Genomic DNA, 12,246 nt, shown 5'->3' with positions numbered 1-12,246 from the left:
AAATGATGAGGTAAGACAAAAGCTAGACAAAGCTAATAGAGTCAATGCAGAAATTAATGACCTATTAGTATCTGTGACAGAACAAGCTCAGTTTAGTAAAAGACGACTTACAAAAGTAGCTGGACGAACTTAAGAGCCAAACAAGTGAAGAACATCAACAAAGTCATGGGCCGGGTGCTATGGAAGGAATTGATATAGAGAATGTGTTAGATCCGGTGGACACAACATTACAAGAGGACATTCCTATGGGACCATTACAAGAGCCCCACGATCTGACACAAGAGAAGAAGACAATCTACAGAAAGCAATAGAAGCAGCCCTAAAGGACACCGCCAAAGAAGCAATGCAGTGGGAGCAGAGAATATTGAAGTCAATGACCATTCAGAAATTAGATGCAAATGGAATTCGACATGAATGGCTACAACCCTCTCTCCCCTATCCTCTTCTAAAATACGAGGCTGCTACAATCAACAAGAGGATTAAAGAGGAGCCTATAGTGCCGCTATACAATGAAGACATCACCAAACCGGAAGGTGTTAAGCTCATTGTGGACTCTCAACCAAGATGGAGGAAGGCATGGCTCACTAAATACCCACAGTATTTAGTACATTTGGTAGAGGCGCCCAAAATGATAAGAGACAACCTCAGCTTTTTCCCTCTACCAAGGATGCGGACATGCAACAAACAGGAACTGCTGAAGAGAAGCCACCCCACGTGGCTCAACTACCCAAAGCTGCGAGGCTTGAAGGCAAGTGAGAGAAGGTGAGCAATACATGGTGAAAACCATAACGGTTGCCATTAAATTGTTCACTGGCTCGCCTGACCTCTCTTGCATTATGCTCAGAAAGATATGTAAAAGACTTCTGACAGTCTTTGAGGTCTTCAAACCTGGTCAAGCTACAAACAACATATTCTTCTTCCAGGACACTTATAGATGTGCTTATGAACTGTCTACTCAACCTTCCCATGAGGTGATACATGCCCTCTACCAAAGAATAATGTTCTTGCCCTCATACCATCTCCAAGCCTTTGAAGAAGCCTTCTACACCGGATTCTTCACCGTTGACACTGATATATTCAACCCAACATTAGTGGCCCAGCATGCACGGTATGAGTCTGTTTTGAAGATGTGCGATAGGCTCCACTGAAGCAGTGGCTCTACTGTCATGTCGGCAAGGACATGAGCTTGGAGGGGGGGAGTGTTAGCTGAAGACTAGCAGTGGACACACTCAAGTGAAGACTGACAAAATGAGAAAAGAAAGAAATCCTATGTAGTCATTCTCTGATTAAGAAAACCTGTAATTTCACTTGTAAATACTTGGGGCTTCCAGAAGTTTCCAATTTTGTATATTATTTTTGCCATTAGAGTGAGTAGGATTTCACTTTGGAACATGAGGTTTTGTATTTGGAAGGTATATATACCAAATTTTAACCTTAATATATGAGGTGTCTGTGAGAAGCGTATTCTGTGTATGAGAGAGAGTGAGAGCTTATCTTGACGCTACATGCACACTGGTTGTCATAATCGAGTATAGAGAAGTGCCGCATGCTGCCCCCGGAGAGAGCTACGGGCCAATACCCACATTGCACGTGTACGACCCAGCTTCGCGAGATTGACCTGCGAGCTATTTTTGCAGATTCGATAAGCAAACAGTGTCTGTTTTCACATTTCAACATATCCACGCGTTCGTATTAAATAGAGATACACATTAGGCACCTTAGTTTTCAGAAACGTCGACCTGCAAAAACCTATCAGACATCCTATGTGATTCTGCACCGGGTGTTTTTGCGTAGGGTTTTGGGTCACGGACCTTAGGGAGAGTGGCCTATTGGTGTTAATAGGATATCCCTCAAGTTTTGTAGTGTTTCAAGAACGTCTAATGGGTATTTGGCTCATGGAAGTGTTGTAGGAAATCTCCTCCTGTGCACAATAGTAGGCTGTAACTTAGACATTGGGTAGAAGATCTTTGTAGGAAGTAGTCGATAGTCGGTCGAGTGTAGGTTGACACCCTATGATTTCTTCCATGTGCCTGCGGGTCTAGCTTCGTCCTTAGCTGACAATTCTTGTTAGGTGAGTTCTCGTTGTGCTGACGTTCGTCGCGGCGTATCCGCCAACATGCATGTACATTGTTTCTAAAGGAGAAACAAGCAAAAGCCCTTGCTTGTATTGCATGGGAGGGGTTCACATCCTTGACAAACCATTTTGGACAAGAGCTCCGGATAGGCATCTGCGTTACCCTAACTTTTGACCCATTGTGGATATCCCACTATCTAGAGTACATATGCACACTGCATGCACTTTGTAGGATAATAGAAAAACTAATGTTTCTCTATATCTATTTTTCCTGGACCACTTGACTTCTCTCTGCGAAGCAAAGGGAAATCTCATCCTTAGAGACGGCCTTCTCAGAAATGGGTTTGCATGGAGGACATGTTAAGATAGAGCAGGATGAGAAGAGATCAAAAAATGACCGGGATGTTCCAAATAAGTTGTCCATTGGTGGTGTGAAAGCCGGAATCTTCCTTTTAGTCTCCACAACTAGATGACAAAGCAAAATCCAAAGTGCACAAGAAAAACAAGCATTAAGATACAAGAGGTGGAAAAATTTTCACAATGATGTAGTTGACCATGCAGACAATGGTGTAGCAAGGACTCGTAAAGCGAAGGTATGGAAAAACATGGATGCAATATTCAAGTTCTACAAACTGAAATCATGGACTGATGGCAACTATACACAATTCCAAGAAGTTATGGAGACCTTCCACAAGACATTCATAAGTGCGTGGACAAATCAACATATTACTCACTACATGGTATTGTAATTGGTTTGATAACATGATAATCTTTTGAATTGCAAAAACTCATTCTTATAATGTCTGCATGCTTTGTGTCCAGCACATTATCTATAATCACGTGCCTTGGTTTGCAAGGCAATATGGCAGTTTGGGTGTTTGGTCTACATAGGGCATGGAAAAAATTCACTACCAAGCTCGTACTGGTTATTTCAGTCACACTCAACATGGAGGTGGTGCGGACAAAGTAAATAGCTTAGAGGAGATACACCAATGGATGTAGCAGAAACTAATGCACAGGTCACATCACAAGGAACAAGTCAAACAAAGTGAGATTGGCCATGCGATGAGATTAGCCAAAAAACGATGAAGAAAGGAGATATGGGAGTTATCGTCTGCGGATAGACAACATGCAGATTGACGGCTACAAAAATAGCATGTGGGAAGGGTTTGGACAACACCGTTGCAAGTTATGCCATAACTCTCAGCCATAGCAAGATCCAAACACCAAACTTAATGTATCTACAAGAATCAATGTGATTTCAACTTTTCATATTGTGAATGATGTTTGCAAGAAAATTAAAAATATTGCAAGACATTGATATTCTATCATTTCAACTTTTCATAATGTGAAAGATGGTTGCAACAAAAAAAATACATTTCAAGACATTGTTACATAATCAATCTAACTTTGATGCATTAAAAAAATACATTCTATTTATTTATAGTCATCTAGAAATGATACAAAATATTTTGTCCACTTGCCCTTTGTAAAGAAAGAGGATGCAAGAGAGCTACACAAGACAAGCACAAAGCACACAGAGATGGAAAGCTTCTTCTTCTTCTCACAGAAAAGAGAGTACAAAATGACTAAGTGCTAAAACTGAAAAGTAGCACATATGTACATGCAGTCACTAAGTGTGAACTCGCTAGAAGCGTACTAGGCTGGCACTATAAGTGTAGTCCAGCTTTAGAATCACTGGCAGAGATCCTTCGTGTCGGTCACCTAACGCGCCAGTGAGTAAATGCCGTAAGCGGCCAAGACCCGTAGTGGATGCCAGCTCAAGATGTAGAGGTCGACATCTCAACAATCCCCCTTGAGCTCTACATGTCGCAGAGTCCCATCATAGTCCGGAAACGTCGAAGCTTCTCAGCTCCGAGGGCCTTGGTAAATATATCCTCTATCTGCTCCTCTGTGCTGACGTAGACCAAGTCGATGTCGCCCGCCAACACTCGCTCTCGAACGTAGTGGTAATGGACCTCTATGTGCTTGGTCCTAGCATGGAACACTGGGTTCCTAGCCAACTGCATGCTCTTGAGGTTGTCACAATGGATGACAATCTGCTGGTCCACCTGCACTCCCAAGTCCTCAAGTAACGTGCGTATCCAAGCTACCTCGCACGCCGCAACTGCTACACCTCTGTACTCGGCCTCTATGCTCGATAAAGCAACCGTAGGCTGCTTTTTGCTGCTCCAAGTAACAGCAGCACTCCCAAAAGAGAACATGAAGCCACTTGTAGATCTCCTATCAACAATGCTACCTGCCAAATCTGCATCTATATACCCATACAATGCTAATGGCGCATCTGCTGAATAGAACAATGCGTAGTCAAGAGTCCCTTGCACATACCGAAGTGTGCGTCGTACTCCATCCAAATGTGGCTTCCTCAGAAGCTGCATGAACTGACTCTCCAAGCCTACTGTGTAGCTCAAGTCTAGCCTCGTGATAGTCAAGTAGATTAGACCACCCACAATCTTCTTGTACATCTCGACATCCTCAACAACATCACCCTTCTCTGCACTCAGCTTTTCATTCACATCCAAGGGAATAGGAATTGGCTTACAATCAGCCATACCATACTTTGACAACATGTCCAAAGCATACTACCTCTGTGACAGCCATACACCCTCTGGAGTCCTGATCACCTCAATGCCAAGAAAGTAGCGCAACTCGCCCAAATCTTTCATTTCAAACTCCTGTTTGAGAAGACCCTTCACATGGTCAATCTCCACAGCATTGTCACCCACAATAATAAGGTCATCTACATATATGGTAATGACCACAATACCCACATCACTCTCATGTACATAGATTGAATGATCAGCATGAGCTCTCCTAAAACCAATACTGACAAGATACTTGGCAATCCTGTCATACCATGCTCTAGAGCCCTGCTTCAAACCATACAAAGCTTTGAGAGGCCTGCATACATAATCTGGGTAACCTGGATCGACATAACCAGGCGGCTGATCCATATACACTTCCTCTTGCAACTCACCATTCAAGAAGGCATTCTTTACATCCATATGATGCATAATCCATCCTCTAGATGCAGCCACTGCTATGACAGCTCTCACAGTCGTCATCTTTGCTGCTGTAGCAAAGGTCTCCTCATAGTTTATGCCATACGTTGTGAAGGATTTGGGGGTGGCCTCTATAACACCTCCATACTCACAAGATATATGAGTAAAAGTACAGTAGCTCTCACAAGAGGATAGGATCCGATCTCCACTCACAAACACACTCACCCTTGCATGCAAAAAACCCCGCCTACACTCGACTAGCTTCCCTCTATACTGTCATAGCCCTAGCTATGATCAATTGCAGTCGAGGAAGCAAAAAAGGCACTAAATTTTGGGACCTTAAATGAATCCATATTGACCTCATTAACATCCAAGTGATAATCCAAATCACCAAAAGCATTTACATCATCATTGGCAGCCATAGGTAACTCATCAAGCAACCCAGGAGTAGAGGCATAGTCTTCATCATCAACCAGAAGAGTAGCATGAGATTCTTGTAGACCATGAAACTCAACCACATCAGCATCCTCATACTCAAGAGGAGAGTCTATACAACCCTCATCACATACATCACCCATTATAGATGCTCCCACAACTTTGCATACCAAAGAATTTTCATCAAATAAGCCATATGTAGACACATAATCTCCATCCACATCAACATCACTCTTAACCATGGGATTCAAACCATTTTTCAAAGCAAAAAAATCAGCATCTCCAACATCAAGAAAAGAATCCATAGAATTGTTTATGTCTACATCATAATCATTCACCACATGTATGTCATTTTCTTCCACGTGATCACATGCTGCTACATTTGCATGCTTTGTTTCCTCCTCATCAATAGAAAGTGGCTTCTCAAGTTCATGACCATTTTCAACAACCTTATACAGTAAATCAACCAAGTGCAGATCCTCTATCTTCGGTGGCGCATCCAAACCTACCATAAGCCTTATCTTCCTCTCTTTGTTGTAGGCAACCTGTAGTGCTTCTTTCATGCTTTTTTGATTCTTCAATTCCACATGTGAACGCAAGGTAGGTTTCAACTTGCTTATCAACATTTTCAACCTCTCAAATTGCATGTGTGTACCATGTAACTCTTTCACTGACATCACATTAGCATACTTCACACACTTTTCCCATTGCATCCATACATCATTGAAGGGTTGAAGCATGGGTTGGTGGTGCAAAAAGTAGTGTCCTTGATACCTCTTGTGAGGCACTATTGGATGGTGTTTTGTTGGTCGTTTTCAAAAGCCAAAAGATAAATATTTAATATTTCTAAAGGCGTTGTGCCAACAACTTTAACGGTTCTTGATTTAGTCGAATGCAAGACTCTCTACCTCCCCTTTCAGTAGTCTACGAGCTCTCTCTCTCTCTCTCTCTCTCTCTCTCTCTCTCTCTCTCTCTCTCTCTCTCTCTTGCAAGAAGAAGGAAAGTTGTAGTAGGAACTTGTGGAGAATTGTCATAAGGTGTGGAGACTAAAGGTCCAGGAGATCGGGATGTAGATGTTGCAGCAGGAGACTGGCCAACAGGATGTGTCTGAGCAACAGTCTCCAATCGATTGTCACCTTTTGTGGAATGTCGATTTCAGCAGTTTGGGAGAGCACGTTCCGCACCAGCAACAACCTCCACACAATTTCCATGTTGGATGGCCGGCCATTGCTTGTGGTGTCAGATGTTTTGAAGAGAGGATTGTGCAAAATGAGCCACCTCCAAGTACACTCCAGGGCTCTGAGTACTTTCAGCAGCATGCGCAATACAATTCACTTCATGATGACATGACTCACAATTACCACAGGGATGACTCAGTCACAATTCGCCATGAAGATAACCATCGGATGCGAGAATATTGGTCTATGATGAAAAGAGAGAGCCGTAGGAGACAACGAGAAAGTGATGCATCAGGTTCAAGGTCAACAGAAGATGTGAATCAGGTTTGCATGAAAGTCTCAAAATGCTGGCAAGAAGCAACAAAAGGCATGACTTGCGATGCTAAGAAAACCGCCTTTCAATGTCTTCTAGGACTGCTAGCTTTTAGACGTTTGCATCATGCATCTGAGAAGTCAATACTATCCAATATTCGAGGCACAATTACTAAAGTCAAAGCATCCATGTCTGAAGAGGAGCTGAAGATTAAAAGAGCTATTTGCATAATGTTGGTGAATAGTGAACGAGATCCATCAAGGTCTATTAGCAACTCCAAGATGGCCAGATTTACTGGATTGCATCGGCAAAACTTTGTAGCAGCCAATTCAAGGTTAAAACAGGCTGAGGTTGGCGCATTTCCTTTGCAATTATGTAGTCGCCAAGTACCTCAAAGTTCCACCATCACACAAGCGACAAAAGACCTTTTTTTTTCCTTTTGGTAGATAGAGACAAGAGTGTCGCCAAACAAAAAAGATGTGTGTCGAAAACGATTGGGCAGAAAATCTTACATAAAGCATCCAATACATTTGCTTGATGATTCACAGGTATGCTCCTAAAGTTTCATAGGTATGAACTTTGGATGTAGAGAAAAGTCATAGAGTTCCTTTCAAAGGTAGTCATGGAAGTACCATGATAGTATAAAAGGCTCTTTAGGTACTCTGGATCTTTGAAAGAGTCTAGAATACCTCGCAAAGGTAGTCTTAAAAGTACCATGCGAGTCTAAATGGGTCCTCTAGGTACTTTGGAGGTAGAAAAAGTTCATAGAGTTCCTTTCAAAGGTAGTCATGGAAGTACCATGACAGTAAAGAGGCTCTTTAGGTACTCTGGACCTTTGAAAGATTCTTGAAAGAGGCTCTTTAGGTACTCTGGACCTTTCAAAGGTAGTTATTTACCATGAGAGTGAAGAGGTTCTCTAGGAACTTTGGAGGCAGAGAAAAGTCACATAGTTCCTTTCAACGGTAGTCATGGAAGTACCATGATAGTATAAAGGCTCTTTAGGTACTCTGGATCTTTGAAAGAGTCTAGAATACCTCGCAAAGTTAGTCTTGAAAGTACCATGTGAGTTTAAATGGGTTCTCTAGGTACTTTGGAGGTAGAAAAAGTTCATAGAGTTCCTTTCAAAGGTAGTCATGGAAGTACCATGACAGTAAAGAGGATCTTTAGGTACTCTGGATCTCTGAAAGAGTCTAAAATACCTCACAACGGTAGTCTTGAAAGTACCATAGAGTTCATTTCAAAGGTAGTCATGGAAGTACCATGATAGTAAAGAGGTGCTCTAGGTACTTTGGAGGTAGAAAAAATCATTGAATACCTCACAGATCTTTTACTTTGATGGGTTTTACTTTGAAAAAAGTCTGAGCCTCTGATGGGTTTTATTTTTTCTTGCACAGGGTGAGCTTTACATGAGGTTCCAAATGCAATATCCACACATCAAGATCTCACTCAGATGTTTTGAGGGATTGAAACCTTGGTTTGTTCGTAAGTTGAAGGACCGTTACACGTGCTGCTGTATTGCTCATATTCAGATGATATATCTCAAGGAAGCATTCAACCACATGAGACACAGTAAGACAGGAATGCATGGCGATGGGTGTGGTTGCATGTGTGCTATATGCTTGCCAAAAGAGGCTCCAAGTAAGTGTGAAGCTGCCACGTACACATACACCAGTGTAAGCACATTGACTGAAAGTGTGTTATGTGAAAAACCAATGGACTCCGCATTTCATAAGTTGACTTTCTTGAAGGGAGAATGTCCTCAATGTGGGTCGAAGAGATTATTTCTTTGTCCAAACGAAACACTTGAAAGTGCAACCCAAATTTCTGTTAAGGTGTTTGAAGACGTTGCCTCAACCCATTCTCAAGGCAAGAAGTGCAAGGATCTTCTGGTGAAGGAAATGGGATGCAAGGATTTCACAACTTTTCTTAAAAAGCATCTGACCACTTACATCCGACACAATTTTATTGCCCGGTGGCAATCTCAGCAGTTCAAAGATTGCATTCATAGGTTTCCTAGAGATGTAGTGGTCTCTGTTATCGACTTTGCGGAAAATTACTCATTTAAGGAGCAAAATGAAATCTAGTCAATGCATTGGTACTCTTCACAAGTCACCATCTTGGTGCACATTACATACATTCGAGACGAGAAAGACCAGGTGTTAAAATATACACATTTTTACATTTCTGATGACAAAGATCATGACACGCTTTTTGTGCAACATTGCTTGCAACTGCATAGTGTTTGGCTTCAAAATCAGGGATTCAACTTCTTGAAGCGGCACTGGGTGTGGTCAGATGGATGTGCTACTCAATTCAAGTCATCTAGACCGTTCTTCTTCGTGTCAAGGTACGCCAAGTTTTATTCCACCTCTGATGAAAAGTTTCCATAAAAATTTTTTTGCCCAGCATTGAAGGTGGGTCATTGTTTTAGGTACTATGGTTTGACTGGCATTGAAATGCTGTGGAATTCCTTTGCCTCGGGCCACGGCAAAGGGGAGCATCATGGGGCAGGGGAAGTTGTTAAGAGGGCTTTAACACATGAGCAGTTAAAGGCTAATGCATGGCACATGAAGTGTGCCAAGGATGTTTTTGGCTTCTTGAAGCATAAATTTAATGATGAAAGTGGTCACACAGGGGTGAACAAGATTTTTTGGGAGGTCCAGGCAACTGAGGTACCAAGGGAGAAGAAGTGGAATTGCAAGCGAGTTGAACGCTCACGATCAATACACTGTGTCAATGGATACTCCAAGAGTGACAATTGTGCACTACGTTGCAGACTTCTTGCTTGTTTTTGTGAATTTTGTATGTCCCAGCGTTGGAGGCGATGCTTGAACAACACACATGTTGAGTACTGGGAGTATCTAACCCTTGAGGCATTGGATGGTGACAATGCAGAAAGTGAATATTTTAGCGATGAAGAAGGATCAGATCTGCCGATGTATGGTGGGCACCATGATGCAATTAGTGATGCTCTATGCATCGATGATGCCTTTGCCACCAATGCCGATGAAGATGGAGCTGACTCCTACCTTTTGAGGTGCTCATAGGAGAAATACAAAACATCAAGAGCCTTGAGTGATTCCTGGGGAAACATACTTTCTGCAGGGAGCTATTTGGTTGGGGGTACTATTACGAGTTAGTGGAAGGTGCCGAGCATATCTATTACATGCCTGCTAGTCAACCAAAAGTGCTTCTTGCATCACAGTTGGTTAGATCGATTAAGATACCCTTGGAACCCTTACAAGGAGAGCCACATAAGTTCAAACTCGCTGCAGAAGTATATGAAAATGTGTACAACAATATGCCAATAGTGATATAGGTTGTTGCCCAAGTAACTTGTAGAAGTACCACTAATTAGCTTCAAAGTACCATGCAACTATTCCACAGGTGGTTTTTGTAGGAGCCTATCGTAGGAGTCAAAACCTCTTGCAGGCCAGTCCAAACAAGTACTTGTAAATCTTTTGTCTACTTGAGTAACAAAAATAGCATTTCAATTCTGGAACACAAAGTACCTGTCTGTCAGCCTAAAGTACCTTACAGGTAGTTCACAAGCACCTCTAAAAGTTTATCTACCGGCCCAAAGTACCTTTAAGGTAGTCCTCAAGTGGTTTTTGTATGTTAACACTAGGTTGGTAATGGGACACTTTTATGTCCTTGGACACTTTTATGTCCTGTTAAGTGACTATTTTCCTTGAATTATTTCAAGAGTTTCAAAATGGATTTTCAGGTGCTATCTGTCTATAAAGTTGTCTCATGAGCTGAAAAAAACTCGACATTTTTTTGGAATATCAATTCCATCTTTAACCTTGTCCTTGCACAACATTTCACAACCTAAACTGTGTGAAAAAACGGGTCCTATTTTTGGCTTTTTTCAACTTTTTGCAACTATACCACTCTAGAAGTCATGTTTGTGAGGTCTATAATGCTAGAGAACTATCTTTAGTAGTCCTCAACATGTCCTGATGCTTCTAGGAAGAAATAAATTTTAAAGTTGTAAGTTATGACCAAATTAGAAAAATTGTCAAATCCTGTTTTTTAGCCAATTTTAGCTCTTGTATGATTTTTTTGGTGGCTTTCATGATATCCAAATGTAGTTTTGATTTTCTATGTCGCATATTCTAACATAAAGCTAATATTCCTTGAGTTTTGGGGCACCTAATACACTATTTTGCATAGTAGACAACGATGGTTGATTTTTTTAATTATAGAAGAAAACGAAACATTCTAGTATATCAAGTATAGCTTTTTCAATATTGTTAGTTTCTTGTGACAACTACATGCATTTTGTAGGTAGTAACCATATCTAGTCATAAGGATCAAATTTGGCTAGATATTGAATAGTTTCTATGGGATTCTACAACTCATAATGTTGAACCCAGTTTTTTCATGTTTACTGTATTTAGCACTTCATCTTTGTCCCCAAGATTCCCCTTGGTAAGAGATGTATTATTCTTTTGACATGCTCCATAGATCCTTGTGAACCTAAAGGAAAATAGGTAACTAAGAAAACATGCATATATTATTTGTATTGAGCGTGGCTATAGAAACTTTGATGATAGGTTTGTAGAATGGTAAAAATCCAACTTTTTTGTACCTATTTCTTCTGGCAAAACAAAAAATAGTGAGTGAGAAGCAATTATATGTTCTAATCACCAACCCATTGAAGTTAACTAGGGAATTTATCTCAAGTCCTACAAAAATCCCTAATCTTATTTTTATGCAACAAAACGTAAGAAAATGACTGTTTTGATGAAAATGTACTGGTCCATCAACTTTGGAGGCTTGGTGTGACCAAAAGATGAGAAATTTTACAAGTTTCTTATTTTTTCCATGTGGAGTAGGCCTTGAACTATAACCTCATGAAAGGATTTTACAAAATGAGTGGATCTACTATGGTTTTGGAGGTTTTTTTCAAAACCCTGAAAGGACACTTTTATGTCCTGTTAGGTTACCAACCTAGTGTTAAGATATGTAAGTAACAAGCACTTGTAAAACCTTTTGTATGCCATCCCAAAGTACCTTATAGGTTCTTTACAGGTCTGACAACCAAAAGTACCTTACAGGTAGTTCACTGGTGGAAACTGTGTTAAACTATGTATGAAACAAGGACTTGTAAACGTTGTTGTATGCCAGCCCAAAGTACCTTATAGGTTCTTTACATGTCTGACAACAAAAAGTACCTTACAGGTAGTTCACAGGTGGAAACTATCTTAAACTATGTAG

Source organism: Adiantum capillus-veneris, chromosome 24 (genome assembly GCF_014529385.1).
Source record: "Adiantum capillus-veneris isolate H3 chromosome 24, ASM1452938v2, whole genome shotgun sequence".
NCBI classification, from domain to species: domain Eukaryota; kingdom Viridiplantae; phylum Streptophyta; class Polypodiopsida; order Polypodiales; family Pteridaceae; genus Adiantum; species Adiantum capillus-veneris.
The sequence above is the reverse complement of the archived record's forward strand: the minus strand, read 5'-3'. Positions refer to the sequence as shown.